Source organism: Culex pipiens, chromosome 3 (assembly GCF_016801865.2).
Source record: "Culex pipiens pallens isolate TS chromosome 3, TS_CPP_V2, whole genome shotgun sequence".
NCBI classification, from domain to species: domain Eukaryota; kingdom Metazoa; phylum Arthropoda; class Insecta; order Diptera; family Culicidae; genus Culex; species Culex pipiens.
Window position 1 is genome coordinate 54,422,262 of NC_068939.1, and position 18,178 is coordinate 54,440,439.

Genomic DNA, 18,178 nt, shown 5'->3' on the forward strand with positions numbered 1-18,178 from the left:
CATCATTTTCATTGAAATATCTGAGATCCGGCCTCCAAAAAGTGTATAAATAACACTTAAGTGCTAATAACTTTTGATAGGGTTGTCAGTTCCTTGATGTTTTAGGCTCATTTGAACGGTCTTTCGATTATCTAACTAAGGATGGGTCGCATGATGGACCCGGACATCATTTTTACTAAAATATCTGAGATCCGGCCTCCAAAAAGTGTATAAATAACACTTAAGTACCAATATCTTTTGATAGGGTTGTCAGATCCTTGATGTTTTAGGCTCATTTGAAAGGTCTTTCGATTATCTAACTAAAGATGGGTCGCGTGATGGACCCGGACATCATTTTCATTGAAATATCTGAGATCCGGCCTCCAAAAAGTGTATAAATAACACTTAAGTACCAATATCTTTTGATAGGGTTGTTAGATCCTTGATGTTTTAGGCTCATTTGAAAGGTCTTTCGATTATCTAACTAAAGATGGGTCGCGTGATGGACCCGGACATCATTTTCATTGAAATATCTGAGATCCGGCCTCCAAAAAGTGTATAAATAACACTTAAGTACCAATATCTTTTGATAGGGTTGTTAGATCCTTGATGTTTTAGGCTCATTTGAAAGGTCTTTCGATTATCTAACTAACGATGGGTCGCATGATGGACCCGGACATCATTTTCATTGAAATATGTGAGATCCGGCCTCCAAAAAGTGTATAAATAACACTTAAGTGCTAATAACTTTTGATAGGGTTGTCAGATCTTTAATGTTTTGGGCTCATTGGAAAGGTCTTTTTAATACCTTTCTGAAAATGTATAACATGATAGGGTTTCTTGCAAAAATTACCCTTTTTACAATCTTCCGGACATACGCCAAAATCGTTTTTTTAGCATAACTTTTGAAGTACTTAACTAAACATGCTGGTTTTAAATAGAGACCTATGGGACCCCAAGACGGATCGAATGAGACTAATACGGTCGAAATCCGTTCATCCAGTCCGGAGATAATCGAGTGACAATTTTTTTGTCCACCCACCTACACACATCCACACAGACATTTGCTCAGAACATGATTCTGAGTCGATAGGTATACGTGAAGGTGGGTCTACGAGGTCGAATTAAGAAGTTCATTTTTCGAGTGATTTTATAGCCTTTCCTCAGTAAGGTGAGGAAGGCAAAAACCCTTTTATCGTCCACATCGTATGCTGATGAGTACTGAGAATCTCAATCAAGTTTAAAACCAAAAAACAAAATTCACTTCAAATTGTCTTACTTTCTTATAAATTATAAATAAATCACAACTTTCGATCTGGTATCAATAAGTAAACGTTAATTCAATTAACAGTTTTTCGCTCTTTAAGCAGGTTATTCAAAACAAAGTCTTTTCCAGGAAACCCTACAAACATAGTTGATTTCTCAATTTAAAAAATAAAACATACAAATGACTGCTCTTTGATGTCAATCTAGTTAATCATCCTCTATCCAATCACTTCGTTCAAACCAGGAAACCAAGTCCATCCACCAAAACACCTTCTGACCTTCCGACACCTCGCATTTCCTCGAATGACTTGTGAAAGCTTCAAGCCACAAACTGTTGGCGACTGCCGGCCCAACCGGTGGTCAATGGAAAGGTGTTCAAAAATGGTTGTTTCCTCCACCTTCGCTCGTTCTCCAAGCTAGTGGCGGTGTCTCAATTTCAATGTCAACGCTACCCGCCAAATGAATGTCTACAGTGGGCTTTTTTGTGCCGGTTTTTGGTTCCGGTTTACGCCGTTTGTACTACTACAACAACTTCGAGCCCCGGTTGTGCTGGCACTCCTACATCAGAATTCCTTTGACTTGCGACGATCAACGATGACGATGTCGAACGGTAACGTGCACGGAAACCAGCTTCCAGTGAAGTCATGAGAACTCTAACGAATGATCCAAGCTTGAAACTGGTCACGATTAGTCGGATTACGCGGGAACAGACACAGACCATAATAGCTGGAAGCTGCCGGTTGGCTGAACGGTCAAATACTGTGGTGTAGATTGGGACTCAGATATGGATGAATAAGCGTTCGCACGGTTTGTAGTCTGAAAGGCGAGTCGACGTCCTGATGGCGACGCGTGAGGAGCGAGTGACGGCAGTTCAAAGTCAAGGTTGCGACGAAATAAATGGTGGTTTCTAGATTGGAAGCGATTTTTTACAGATTAGCAAAGGGGATAAAACTGACTTTTCTAGAACATTTTGGCTGGATACTTCGAGGATAACAAAAGGCTATGGAGCTGACGGCACAGACTGGAATGGAATTAAAATAGACAGTAACTAATCTCTAATGGTAACATGATTTAATCTAAAGCAAACTAACTTTTAGGGCTCCGTTTTTTGATATCTCGTGACGGAGGGGCGGTACGACTCCTTCAATTTTTGAACATGCGAAAATAGAGGTGTTTTTCAATAATTTGCAGCCTGAAACGGTGATGAGTTAGAAATTTGGTGTCAAAGGGACTTTTATGTAAAATTAGACGCCCGATTTGATGGCGTACTCAGAATTCCGAAAAAAAACGTATTTTTCATCGTATTCGTATTGTATTTTCAGTATTGAAAACTCTGCCATTTTCCGTTACTCAACTGTAATTTTTTTTGAAACATGACACTTTATGGGAAATTTAATTTACTTTTTGAATCTACATTGACCCAAAAGTATCATTTTTTTCATTTAGAACAACATTTTTCATTTTAAATTTTGTGAGTTTTTAAAAAAATACAATAAATTAAAAGCCAACACGGTGGTGGCGGATAAAAAGTGCGAATCGACAACACAAACACCACCCGGGGCGGACACGTGGCGCGCGGGCACAATGTCGAAGATCAATCAATCTACGGCAGGGTGTTGACCATACATTGACCCAGAAGGGTCATATTTTTCATTTAGAACAAAATTTTTCATTTTAAATTTTGTGTTTTTTTCTAACTTTGCAGGGTATTTTTTTAGAGTGTAACAATGTTCTATAAAGTTGTAGAGCAGAGAATTACCAAAATTTTGATATGTAAACATAATCGAGTTATCGCGATTTTACGAAAAAAAAGTTATGAAAAAGTTGGTCGTCGTTGATCATGGCCGTTCATCGTCACCTGCGACAGACACGGACGACGAAACAAAGAGAAACGCAAAAAGTAACTTTTTCAAAACTTTTTTTCGTAAAATCGTGATAACTCGTGATGTTTATAAGCAAACCCCTTATGTGTGCATATCAAATTTTTTGTAATTGCCTGCTCTACAACTTTGTAGAACATAGTTATACTCTAAAAAATAACCCTGCAAAGTTAGAAAAAAAAACGAAATTTTAAAATGAATAATTTTGTTTTAAATGAAAAGATGACCCTTCTATGTCAATGTAGATTCGAAAAGTACATTTAATTTCACTTAAAATGACATGTTCCAAATTATTTTACAGTTGAGTAACGGAAAATGGCAGAGTTTTTTAAACTTTTTTAGTGTTTTTTTTTCGATGAAAAATACGTTTTTTTCGGAATTCTGAGTACGCCATCAAATTGGGCGTCTAATTTTACATAAAAGTCCTTTTGACACCAAATTTCTATCTCATCACCATTTCAGGCTGCCAATTATTGAAAAACACCTCTTTTTTCGCATGTTAAAAAATGGAAGGGGTCGTACCGCCCCTCCGTCACGAGATATCAAAAATCGGACCTCGGATTCGTGATCAGGGACAAAAGTTACCCCTTAGGACAAAGATTCACGCAAATCGAATAGGGGTCGGGGCAACTTCTGTGTGAGTTGGCGGAGAATTACCCTAATATAATGGGTTTGGACACAAATTTCATCTTTTTTTTATAAATAAAAAAAGTACACAAATATCACTTATGTGGCCGAGACAGAGTTGCCAGATTTTCATTTTTTGTTTTCGGTGAAAAGGTCTTTCAATTTCCAGCCCAAACGATGCGTTGAATGATGGATCCGGAAATCGTTTACATACATTTAAATTAGATCCGCTTTCAAAAAAGTTCATAAATATCACTTAAGTAGTCAAAACTCGAGACAGGGTTGCCAGATCTTCAATGTTTTGGACTCGTTGGAAAGGTCTTTCGATTACCTAACCAACGATGGGTTGGATGATGGTTCCCGCATAGTTTACATACATTTAAGTGAGATCCGGCTCAATAAAGTACAAAAATATCACTTAAGCGGTCATAACTTAAGACAGGATTGCCAGATCATCAATGTTTTTTACGCGTTTGAAAGATCTTTTGATTACCCAACCAACGATGTATAACATACTGGGACTTAAGGTGTTTTAATGCAACTTTTCTAACATATGGTTATTTGCGAAAACACATGATTATGCATAACTTTTGAAATAGTTATCGAAACTTCATACTTTTCAAATTTATGTCAAAATTTCAAAATTTAATCGAATTCATATCGGACAATGACAAGATTCTATACATGAGGTTTCAAACATTCTCCATCATCGGACCAACTCTGGCCGCTAATAAATGGTCAACAGTGAAATCAGCCTCCACAGAATGCCCCTCAGAGTGGTTGCCGAAAAATAAACCTGTTCCCTTTTGATTTCGCAACAGCTCCCTTGCCTTGTTGACGACAGTGTCAGGGACCACACCGGCTGCCGTTGTACGGGACAAGCCAAGTACTTCTAAGCGGACAGTAGATTTAATCTTCGTCCAAAACCCGCCACCTGCGCGCCTTCAAGCCAACACGGTGGTGGCGGATAAAAAGTGCGAATCGACAACACAAACACCACCCGGGGCGGACACGTGGTGCGCGGGCACAATGTCGAAGATCAATCGAAACAACTCTACGGCAGGGTGATGCTTAATAACGGTGTCCACGTTGACTGCGGCGCGACAATGGTTCCGGTGTACCTGTCCGCTGGATAGCGCTGAATAGCCCGTGACCACCAAGGTCTATCGCATTCCAGCCGGGCTGGTTCAAAGCAGGACAACACTGCTACAAAAAAGCTCCAGTCACTGGTTTTGAAAAGCCTCTACCCGGGCCTACCGGCCCGGTCAACCCTGGACTTCACGACTGCCAACGCTAGCAACGTGTGATGGAATCTGGGCTCCCCTTGCCGCTCGGCATGAAGTAATAATCGCTTTATTAAAAGTCTATAAAGCCAACAGCCGCAGCTGCTGTGCTGCAAAAAATATCTACTACATAAAACGTGAGGGAGCAAACTTGCTGACCCCTCTCTGTGGCACGTCCCTCCCCTAGGTCAAATAACCCCCCCGTTTTGTGGGGCCAACTTTCAAAGTAACACGTTGTCTCGCTCTCGACTAATGTTCTGAACGGAGACCGGTCCGGTGCGATTAACCTGCGACGCTTTGTGCAAGGTATCTCGGTGGACGGATCCAAAATCGGCGAAACAACCGATGAAAATTATAGCTAGAGGCTATATTTTAAGGCGATTTTAGAGCAAAGCTTAATTTTGTCACACTGTAAAGGTGGCTACAACATTGCCTTGGATTTATTTCTAATTTGCGTGACTGTCGCTGACTAATTTGTTATTTTAAATATCATTATTTTAAGCATACAATTTTTATGTTGTTATTACGCATCAACTGTAAGATTTAGGACCATGCACAACGTTGAGCATGATTTAAAATAAACAAGCCATTTCGAAACGGTTACACTGCAGTGTCAATAAACTTCATTCTTTACATCCATTAAAGCCTCCACCACCATTCGGTAACATCCACCGCGTGAACCTTGAAACCTATCACACGATGGAACATCCCTCCCCTACTCGTTCAAATCCATAATCCCGCGCGCAAATCTCTGTGCGGCACCGTCGAAACATGTGTTCAGATTCCCACCATACCACGCAGTGTAACTTAGAAGGGCTGAACTCCACTGCTGCTGGATGGACCACACAGTCTGGCTGCTACTTATGTAATCTGCCATCAAAGCTGTCTGCCATGTACCGGCCAGGTTCACCGTGGTCAGACGCAGCATATCTCACGAATTAGCGGGACAGGTACATAAACTCGGCATTACCAAAACCATCCATCGGTCGTTGCAGGCCTCGCTGACCGGTGGGGGCTCTTATGCTGAAGTTCAACAACAGATACCTTTGCAAATAAGGTCTGCTAAGGACGGCTTGTTCTGATGCCCTGGTGGTGTTTTTGGGTTATTTGCTGTGCAACGGGGTTTCAACATGGGAATGTCCATCACGGTGAACCGACGTAGACGATGTATGTCAATCAAGTCTCGAGCTTTTGCGGGATTAAAGGCGAGAGTCATCGCAAATATTTGCATTCACTTTGACTACCTTATTTCGCTCAAAACTGCATTTGAAAACATGTTTAACAAACGCCAGTTCAACGCTCTTTCCCTCTATTTTTGGAGTTGCAAAATTTTCCAATAACCTTTCGGCAAACCATAATCACGTTAGGCTATCACTTTCGCCAAGTTTCCATATCTGCATCACAACTCATCGAGCAACAGTTAATCCAAAACCGGCATAGTTCCTCGCTCATTTGCAAAGTCTGCGTCGTCGTCGTCGTCAACTTTTACTTTCGCAATTTGCATTTCAGGGCGCCCCAACGTTGAGACGCGTGTCGACGCATCATCCCATGTGGCCCCCCTAGCGCGCACCAGCCAATTGTATCTAATTGGGGGCGCTACTTTCTTCCATCACTGCGCCGGTGTGACAACGCATCACAGGGGCCCCATATTCATAACGAGCAAATAAAAGTGCAATTAAATTTTACCCCAAACGACCCTCCCCATCTTTACGTGTCATTTACACCTTATTTCATGCGAAACGACTTTGACTGGCAAAGTTGGGTTTGTGGTCGGAACACCTGAGCTGAACGCACAACCCCACCTGAGGAAGGGGAGAGACATTTTTGGCTTGGGGTGGACAGGATTCCAAGCAAGCGTTCCAAGCGTTGCATGTTTATCCATGTGCTACGATGTAGGTCATACAGCAAAACTCGATTTCTACAGCAAAATCGTTGTAGTTGGTGCAAGTGTCCCAAGGTCCATGGGGCCGCCGGCCACAGCGCACCAATAAGGGACAATTTTTCTTACACATTCCACGTTGATCTACGCCATTCCATCTGTGGTAATTCGTCGCGACTTGCCACGACCGTCCGAGACCTGCGTGCCTGTTTTGCGAGCTCCGACTTGTGCAATGACAAATGTTTATTTACAGGTATCAATTAGGCCTAAGGTTTTACCACAGACAAACAGACGTGACTCTCCATACAAATTATTTTTGAAATCTATCGTCCTTCCATAAATCCATCAAATCAAGGCGATACTAGCGCTGCCTGGTGAGCTACTGCCGAAACAAGACTTGAACGTACCTATACCAACAACGGTGCTGTCATAAATCTGTCAGTGTATGTGTGAGACTTTCTGCTGGCAATGTCAACACCTACTGCGAGCACGTGCTCAACAAAAACATAAACAATTGTGTTTTAGCATTGAATCTATTCAAGTGCTGGGACAGGTTGTCAGATTTTACCTCATCCTGCTCCGGAGGTCGGAGTGCCGGAGGATATGTTTTAGGACATTCCAGTAAATTTCGTCCGCGGGTGTCATGGCGATTGTGAGAAAGAAGGAAATCACCGTACAAACACAAAAAACGCGTGTGACGACCAAAAGGTGCTGCACGAAGAAGATGCTGGCCCACAAAACGACTCCGCACGGTACCACCAAAATGTGCTGGCCAACGGGTTGTTTCGTCGGAACACGGATAGAGGAACAACTTGTTGATCCAAGCTGGAGCAACACGACTAAGTTCAATCGGAAGACCAAGCCCTAGCTGTCTGACCTACTCCTCCGGAATGAATCTAACTTGTGTCTAAATGATAATCAATAAACACTTGCTTTCGTTTTGCTTTGCGTTTTATCTTTTAATTCTCAGACGGACCCGTAGGCCAGTAAATCTCTTCCGTCGTCCGTAGCGGGGTCTCAGGGTCCATCTCGTCGTACAGCACATATTGCCCATCGTCCGTAGAGTCGAGCAGGGTCTTGTTGCTCCAGCTTCAGTGTCGAGCGGGGGACGCGTTCCTCCAGCTGAGGACAGCATCTTCTTCCTTCATCTCATCATGTAGGCGTGTTCCCCCGGACCAACCCGGAGGCCGGCATGTCTCGTTCGTCGCCCGTTGTGCCGAGCAGGGTCTCGGGGTCCATTTCGCCGTGCAGCATTTCTTGATCGTCGCACGCGTTGGCAAGCGGATTGTGTTCCTCCAGCTAGAGCCAACATCTTTCTCCGTCCCATCGGTCCCATCACGTATTCCGACGAAACAACCCGTTGGTCAGCACATTTTGGCCGTCTTTTTTTTTCAAACAAAAAAACGTGCAGCGCGCGCATTGTTTTTAAACGTCACTGTGGGCCAGCCTCACACGCACACTAAAAAAACGAGGGTGAGCTGTCAATACATCAGCGCCACCATGTCGTGGGTGAGCAAATGCCGAAACTAAATTAGATTTGAAATGACCGTTTTGGATGGTCGATGAGTTGGAACTCGAGTGTCCCGTCTGTTTGTCTGTGGTTTTACTTTAGCACAGCCACCACGACTACCACAACAACAAGTCAGCCACCTGTGAAACCTTGGCCGAAGGACTGCGTCAGTGGAACGCTAGCAATGGCGGTGAACCTTCTCGGGTCCAACGAGGCAGATAAAATCAACCTTTAAATTAATTTGCCTCCTCCCCCTCCATAACACGAGGGTTGGCAAATTTGCGCGTTTCTCAGTGCCAAAATTTATGACATCTCACCTCTATAAATCCCCCCCTACTGCAAACAATGACCCATTGTTACGTATTACCCCGCTCCAGGTCAGAACATCTCCATCTTCATCTTTTGGAGTGAATAGTCACGGCGGATTGTTCCCTTCACCGACCGTACCGCCAAAAAATGACGCGCGCGCGTACCAGCGATTATGACGGCTAGGCACCCCAAATCCCCAGCAACAATCTGTCTGACACGACCGACAAGAAGTGAAACCGTAAACCTGTTTGTCCGATGGGGCTGACTTGGGGGCAACCCGTGGTTTAGTCCAAAGACGATCCACCGCGTCTTTTTGCAGCACGAGCGAGTGGAGATACCTGTTGCCGCGCGCGATGCATGACCGGCTGGTTACCGTTGGGGGACCAAGTTTGGGTAGATTTTGCTGTACCGAGTAGCCAGCTCTTGCGTTTCCAAGTTGGAGTTGGAGTTGGACTACCTTTTTAACCCTCTACTGCCCAATTTTTTTCGAAAATTTTTATTTTACCTTTGTTCAGGAGGTCATTTTGTTCTACGACAAACTTTACTTCTACTGTTCTATATTTTTTTGTTTCATTTTTAGTATTTTAATCTAAATTTATCTTGTTTAGTTTATGCTTCTTTTTGATAGTATTTGGCCTATTCTACCACCTCGTGTCATTACATTTTGCCTATCTAATTTTATCATGTTTTAATTATCATTTAAATTGAAAAAAAAACGCGTAGAGGCATAGTCTTGAACACTAAAAAATTATTGCATACATTTTTTTACTTAAAATCTAGGAAATGTTAGTAAAAAACACAGCCAAATTTAACCCCTAAAAAATTACATTTTTTTAAACTTTGCAAAGTCACATAAAACAAGTCAAACTTCCAACCCTAAAATTTTTCTAATCTTAAGAATTCTTCTTTCAATGCTTATTAAAGATCAAAAATTGGTTAAAAAATGGATTTTTGGTTATTTTTAAAATCAAAACCCGTCTAAAGGCGGGTTGGGTTGTAGAGAGTTAATAAGACAACAGTGCTAAACTCTAATATAGAACGTCAGTCGATGGAGCGTGACATCTTTAGATAAGAAGTAAAAAATCGTGTATTTTGGAAGGTGTTATTCTGAAAGGTTTAATATTACCTCTGTTTTGGTGTAATTTTACCTCAATTTAGGCAGAACAATTGAAGTAGTAAAATTACACATTTTCAGAGGTAAAATTACACATTTTCTGACATAAAAGATGAACCCATTCCCAGATGTAAAATTACCATGATTTTTTTTTTACTGTGTGAAGAAAGAATGGAGATACTTTACAGGCTTTTTCATATCACAAAAATTTCTCTCATAGACATTGATTGTTTATATGATTTAGAAGCTAAACACGTGTTTGAAATACAAGTTTTAATAAGCATTTATGAGGGGAAAAGTAGTTGTATGGTTTGCGGAAAAATGCTAACAGTAGAGTAAGCACTTGGTAAGAACCCTATCAAGAAAAACCCCGTTCCCTCTCCTTTGTTCTGCTGTTACCCCTTTAATTTCGAAGAGAGATTTGAAGATTTCTCATCGAATTTTTTTCTTATTATCAAAATCTCTTAACACTGCACAGTAAAAATTGTGTAAAATTTGGAAGGTAGAATATTACCTCTATTTTGATGTAATTTTACTTCAATTGAGTGAAAAAGTAACATTACACCAGAAAAGTGGTAAAATTACACATTTTCAAATTTAAAATTAATCACTATGAATTACGACCATTTTACTTAAAAAGTGATGGTAATATTCATCAAGGAATGGTGACCGCTTTTGTGTCAAAAAAAAATGTGTAATATTACTCCAGGAGCTGGTGCATTTTCATCAGTCTCTGATAAATTTTCAACAGGTTCTCATTTTTACACATTTTTTATGTAAAATTACTCCAAAAAGACTTTGCTTGGAGACGGTGATTTTAGCGGATTGCATACTGGATTTCGTCATGTTTATGTGATGATTATCCAAGGTCAAGTTACCTAGGAATGGATAAATCAATTTAAAATGCATTCCCATGCGTTAAGAATTTTTATTTAAACATCTTTTGAATTTTTGAAAATTTTCGATGTTAAAATTTGTGTTTTCGTCAATCTTACACGGATCGTGAACAAGCGTTCATGAAAATGGGAACCACGAACAAAGTGTTCAAATCCCATGGCACGTTTTTCAAAATCGCTTGTTCACGATTTTGGGAACTCTTTTTTCTCCGTGTACATATTTTGAAAGTTAATGATTGCAAAACAACTGAACTAGTGTAAACTGCATTTTAAATCACTTTTGCATTCAAATGTTGCGACTATGGCTTGTTATTTCAAAATTTTAAATTTTTATGCTAAATGCTTTTTCAAATTGTTTTGAAAATATGTAAAAAAATTAAGATCTTCAAAGTCGTTTCAACAACAAAATTTATCATTTGCAAATCCAGACGAATTCTACTGCAAATACGGTACAAAACCTGTCTTTGTGCTCGTGGTAGCCCCCCTCGAGGGGACCTCCCCACACTGTTACAACAGGTTTGTTCACCTATGACGAGACGAAGTCTCCCCCATGCACCCATAGGTGTACCTGTAGCTTTAATCAGCCGGTCTGCAAAAGTGGCGCAAATATCTGTAGTAAACTGCGTTCATTTTCGCTTTCGATAGCACATGTGTGAGTGTGAAGGAAAGCGAGTTTTTTTTACGCGGAATATGCCAGTGACAGGTTCTTGGGGTTTTCTTTTGGGGTTTTATGCAATGAATAAGAGAGACCTGAATGACCCATTTGTCACCCGTGATGGGGCGGTTATTTATTATGCTTTGTGGTTAATGGGCGTATTGTTGTGTTTTGCTATCGTTTGTTAACGAGGTTGAGCGTTTCTGTTTTGCTTGTTTATAATTGGTAGGAAAAACGTGAGCTTTGGCGGACCATGTTTTGCCTATTTATGTTTTATTTTATAGTGACAGCAACTATCAGATTAATTCTATCATTTCTAACTATTCGTCAGAATTTTTTTGTGAAAATAGGATATTGTTATCATTCAAAACAAAGTTTAAAAAAAAATCTCCTAAGAGGTAACACACACGTAGAGTACCTTCATTTGAGTCAAATTGGAACAGCTGTTTGATTTTACTTAATATTCTGTTTGGGTTGGTTTTGGTTACAGAAGATTTAAACCTAAAAAAAGTAAACGTTCCAACGCTACAGTTCTGGTTCTCCAACTTAAATTTTAAAATCAAAAGCTAAGGTGAGATGATTACAAGTACAGGAATATTTAAACTAATCCAACCGTTCAACCCATATCTCGAGTACCATTCGTAAATCGACAGAAAAGCGTAAATCGAAGAAAAAAAACTGTTCCATGAACACCACTTGAGCAAACAGATCACCCCAGTCTCAGACTTACGTCAACAAAATTAGCCAAAGCTCACACACAAAGTCATTCAACTTTCCGGCTCAACCCCGGATAATGTCTTCATCCCTATTTCCTGACATCACCCCTTTGCTGCAGCAGTGTGCATGGGGCGCTGAAAAGTAATTTCAATAACACTGATTTATTCATAACCGCGAAGAGAAAACAACGAAAAGTTTAAACGACCACAAAAAGGTACGAAAAGAAGAAGAAAAAACTATGAAAATTAACTCACCTTATTCTCTATTCAGTGGCAACTAAACTGTGCGCGGAGACGTGGAGCAGCAGTTCGTTCGATGAGATGATTCAACGTCGAGCGGGGATGACGATGTTGTCGTGTTCAGGAAAGTCCACGACGACGGCGGTGGAGCACGGAAAGTACGGAGGTAACGTGAACGCGCGGGTTTAATGGGAACAGATGATAGAGAAAATGCAGGAAAAATTAATTATAACGCTAGGATGGTGTGGAGTTCTGAGTAGTGCTTTATTACAGCAGAAAAAAACGTTATTTCCAAGAAGATTAAAAAAACGGATTTTACAAAAAATGAATATAAATTGCACTTTATATCTTTTATTTAGTTCATAATTGCTTTGGTTGCTCTTGTTATATGTTTCTTTAACATGTATGTATACATTTTATAATTTATGAAATTAACATTTATTGCATTGTTATCAGAACACTTGAAAACTTAAAAATTCGTCAAAATGTATTAAAGGTAAAACCATCACACAAAGAAAAACTGGTTATAACAAGAAAAGTGGTTGGATGACGTCTTATCAACGTTTGAATAAATGAAAAAAAGTCAACAAATCACAACTTGTGCATACTCTTTTGTTGACTTGATTACGTTATTGTAAAAAAATTGCAGGCAAAAAATATGCAATTAGTAAAAGGCAAAACAAATAAAATATTTGTTGAAGCTCCATAACCTAATCAAACACTTTTTTCAACTATTTTTTACGCAAATGAATGGCTCATTTTTTTTAATTTAATACTATTGTTAAAGTTTCTCAGCCGAAAATAATGCAATAAGAAATATATATATTTATTGTACTTTTTTATTATTCCAAGGAGTTAAAAAAATATATAATAATTATATTTTCTCTGAATTCTTCTTATATGTTAAACTTTTTAAACACTTGATTTTAAAATTACTTAATCTGATGCTTATATAATTGTTCAGTGTGTGTTTTGGTTATTTGGCGAAAACAAAAGAAATTACAAAATGATCTATATTTAATTTAATTCATATTTATTTGGAACTAAGCTAACTAAACTAAACTTAGCTATGTCAAAAAAAAAATGTTATTTTCCCTCTAAAAATATGTAAAATCACCAATATTCCGTTCTAATGCAACTTTTCCATTCATATTGAAGTAAAATTACATCACAAAAGAAGTAATTTAAAACCTTCCAAATTTACACAGTTGTTTTTTGTGCAGATGGTTGAAATTTTGATTCAAAAAGTAAAATTTAATCGATTCTTCAAATTCACAACAAACTCAATATAGTTCATCTGTTTAACGATTCTGTATTTCCTAATAACATATTTTTATTATGTTCAATAAAACAACCGATACTTCTGAAGTTTTATTGAAAAGGTCCAATAAACATTTTTTTATGTTTTGCTTTTTGAGTATTTTTGAATACCTCTGACTCAAGGCAGTTTCAAAAACACCCAATAAGCAAAAAAATTTGTTTGTTTTAAAAAAACTCCAGAAATTAAGAAATAAGAGTTCAATAGATTTTTTAAACATTTTATAAATAGTTTCAATAGAAATAGATGCATGTTTTTTGGACCTTTTAAAAAAACCCAAATTCGAATAAAAAAGACATAAGCAAAATACTATTTTTGGCAACCAAATTTTGCAAACGTGTTTAAACGGAAAAGCATCGTGATATTTCTTTGTTTTTGGGAACCTGTGTTGCCAAAACCTGGATGTTATTATATAATCTCGATGGTTTAAAATTGATTAAACTTGTATCTTTTTTTTTATTTGCGATACATTGTTTTTTTCTTCTGTTTATTATCAGAATTCAGTAATTAGATTTTCCGTGTCAAACCTTCAAAAATCACAAAAAAAAAAACAAACAGTTTCATTCACTCCTCCCCTTGACCAGCCCAACCCGCGGTGTTTGTTTTCCTCTCCACCTCCCCCGTGCTGTGTTGGTTTATGGCCGAAAGTAACGACAACTCCACAGTCCTCACAATCGGGCAAAAAGGGAGTTCACACGACTCGACTATTGTTAACAGATTTTTGTTTTTATTATTTTTGTATGTTTAATATTCGTTTTCACTTGTTCGCACGAGCCATCAGACACAATAGAGATCACGTGGAGCCGTCGTCAAAACCGACGCTGACGACGACGTAATCAACTGTCACTTTCTACCCGATGAGTCTCTCGTCAACGACGCGCTAACAATATAGGCGGGCTTGAAATTCCGCGCCAGTTGATAAAACAGGTTCTCTGCCGAGATCGAACGCTGACATCATCCGGATTTCGAACGAACAGGTATCGCAATCTGCTTCTTCCGGCCGTTCGGCAAAGTCTCGCGCAGAGATAGCTACACGACTGGTTCGACACGAAGTTCCTCGTGGTTGACACCGAGATACCGAAGATGAGCGAACGGTTCAGCTTTCGGAACCCTCTAACTTGGCGTCGCAACGCTACGGCTCAAGCAGTCTACACAGTACACACAGCCGAGAGATGCAAATGACCCAAAACCGTATTGAGTGCATTGAGTTTTCGTATAACTGAATAGATAATTATCCAGAGCGAATCCGGCACAGAATAGCTTCTTCATGCAGTGCGGTAGCACACGCTACCACTGTTCACCGATACAGGAAGCTACAATCAATTTTCCTTTGGCTATTTTCGCAAGTTTACGGTTCCTGGAGAACGTGGAACACTTTACTAACCGTATCGAACGAAGAAACGCACGCACCGACACACAAACGCAAACACACACACACCCGCGGCAATTAAAAACCTTTCAAATCACGTCGCGGTCTTCGCAAAAAAGGGAAACCCCGCACAAACTATAAAACACCAACTAAAGCGCGGATCAAGAGATCCGAGACCAAGATCAAACGACACACACAATAGACAAGCCGACGCGACGCGACGCGAGAAGAGAGTTGGACGACCACTCTCACCGAAGGCACTTGCAAGACTGCTACTTCCAAACGGCTTAGCGTGATCGCTTGACTCGTGTTCACTACAACTCCAGCGATTCGCGCGGAACTCGACGGCGAGGTAGTCTGTGTGGTAAAACGAGTTCTGTGGTCGCCTGGAAGCCCTCCGAGTGGAGCAGCAACACTGTGGCAGGTTACTTGCCGCGGGCGAAGTGAACAGTCAAAAATTATGTAAAGTTAGCGCATGTAAAATTTCACCATGTAATTCAACATACATTTTCTTTAAATTTACATGACATTACAAGAACAATCACAGTCAAACAAAGAACGATAATTTCAAAAGAAGTATTTCTTATCAATTTTAACTGTGTACTGACTTCGCGGTACTCACGCAGCCAGTGCAACTCGCAGGTTACGGGGAACCTCCGGTCACTCACAGTTGAAGTAGTGTGTGGCTCTAGTGTATGGGGTGGTTCTCGTTGAATATTTGAGCCTAATTTTTATTCTATATAATTTTGTCAAATGCTATTTTATATCCAAAATTGTATCAAAATTCGAGCGGAAAAAATAACAGGGTATCAAATTTATTATCTTCCTTGAAGTGATTGTTACCTAAATCACATTTTTATACATTTTATTCGAAAATATACCAATATCCCAAATCAGTAAAGATTAAAAACAATGGTGGATTTTAAATAGAAAACTCTTAATATTTCATATATAAGGTATTTGAAAGACATTTCCAGCTCGTCCGAAAGATTGATTGATCACTTTAGTGTCAATTGTATCAATTATTGATTAAAAGTTCAATAAATTAGTACTAACGCAGTATATAGGATTTACATCATTATTTAGCTCATTATAATAGTTTCAAATTCCATTCATCAGTAAATAGTACTTCATATATCCACACAACAAAAACAAATACAAATACTAACACAAAGACGAAAAAAAAATACTTAAGATGGTCAACATAAACATCCAAACATGTGTAGCATAAATCAGCATAGTGTATACGAAACAAAAACAGGTTTCCCGCTTGACTATCCCCAACGTCCAAAAACCGCTCAACACACTCATCGAATTCACTCAAATCTGGCGTGTGGTTGAGTTCCTCCACACCTGAGGAACCGGGGAACCTCAACACAAAGCCAATCAACCTGTTTGGGCTTCACGTTTGTTATGGCAACCGCGAAGGAAGGCACACAGGTATGTTGAGTGGATTTATTGCCGGGGAGTTTTTGGCTTTCTTTCGAGAGTAAGAGAGCATCAGGCTGGGTATAACGTTATACTCATACCACGCTAGCGGTACATGGCTGCTGAGGCCTCTCTTGAAACGTGGAGTGGTGATCGTCGCAAACTATGGAAACTGCTCAACTCTGTTGAAGAGGACTGTTATCGAATGAGAGAAACAGCAACTTGTTGATCGACGGCTTGCAGCGACAGTGGCGATATCTACATTTGACATGGGAAAGTTTGCATTTGGGAAGCAAAACTTAACCTTTCGTTTTTATGTATTTTATCATTTACTTGTAATTTCCCTAGAAATTGTTTTTTTTTATTGTTGACATTTCCCAATTAAAAGTTTATAGTTACTCTTGAATTTAAAAAAAAATGGAATAGGTTGACTTGTTAAGTTCGGCTTTGCCCATGTTGTTCATGTTTTAAAAAACCCATAGGGTGACATTTAAAAAAATCGGCATCAGGGATACAATTTCTGAATAGATTTCCATGACTGTAAATTGATTTATTTGAATTTTAGACAAATGCACAGACATACACAGACTTTTTTACAGACATTTAAAAAACCATGTGGCATCAGACATACACACAGACTTTTTTACAGACATTTAAAAAACCATGTGGCATCCCTGATACATTCTGATTCGATTCCTTAGGCAAAAAAAGAAACTGTGCCAATTTTGAGCCAAATCGGTAAAGGTTAAGGGGCGCTATAGATCGTTAATGTTGGTGAAAAAAATCGTTTCTTCGTCTTCTTTAAATCTCTAATAACTCGTCAGGGTTAACTCGTATCGTTTTGCGGTCTTCGTAAGTCATTTGTCATAAAATTTTACATAAGAATCTCACACTTGACAATGATCCGACCTATTTAACGCCACCTTTTGGTGGAATTTTGATTTTTTTGATTTTCCCTATACTATACTATTTTTGGCGACTTCAACGATCAATGGCGACCCTTTAATCTTCACAGGCTCAAAATTGGTACAGTTACTTATTTTTACCTAAAGAAATCAGCCTATTGTCCCATCACATCACATTTAGGGGGTTTCTTCTTTAGTTCCAGAGTTTTTTTTGAAAAGGTCCTATAACCTATTGTCTTTCATATGTTTATAGGACCTAATCAAACTGTTGTTCCGCAACAGACAAAACGCGAAAAATATTAACGACTTTTTTGAAAAGGCGGCAAAGAATCGGCCATTAGAGGTTGAACAATAGGACAAGTACTGTCAGAACAAAAAACAATCAATTTATGGGTTATCTACAACCACTTAGCTTAGATCATCTAAGTTATGTAAAATAGATAAGTTACTTAGGAAAGTACGTAACTTATTACGGCCGTCATCCACAATCAACTTAGAAAACTTGCTGGGCTGATATACGTTGCTATGCAGTTGTTTGTTTACCTTTACCGTAGATTTTGAAATTTTTCAATCCATAAGTCAAGTTTCTAATTTCTAGATTAAATTTTCAAAACAACCTATCCCTCATGGGTTTCATATGCAGATAGGGCCTTTTGAAAATTTAATCAAATTTTGATTACTTTTCCATTATAGAAGATCAGATTCATTGATTCGGGGTCGGAGGCCGTGTTACGCTCCATACAAAAAATTTAAAATTTGTATGGAAATTTGGTTTAGAGGAGGAAGAAGGTCTAAAAATCCGTT

The 18,178-nt window shown here is 39.2% G+C and overlaps 1 protein-coding gene across 4 annotated transcripts in view; it reads right to left on the bottom strand.

Annotated features, from left to right (window-relative positions):
• The window catches only part of LOC120422291 (putative ferric-chelate reductase 1 homolog), a 96,766-nt gene extending 81,430 nt beyond the window's left edge, over positions 1 to 15,336 (bottom strand). Inside the window, exons 1-2 of one of the 4 annotated variants that reach the window (XM_039585684.2) lie at positions 15,057 to 15,336; positions 12,370 to 12,391 (exon numbers count right to left, since the gene is read on the bottom strand). The gene's annotated coding sequence lies outside the window, so the exon portion shown is untranslated. Of the gene's footprint in view, positions 1 to 12,369; positions 12,397 to 15,056 lie in introns of all 4 variants that reach the window. The other 3 variants (XM_039585683.2, XM_039585685.2, XM_052711218.1) reach the window with 3 other exon arrangements.
• Positions 15,337 to 18,178: the final 2,842 nt, after the last annotated feature.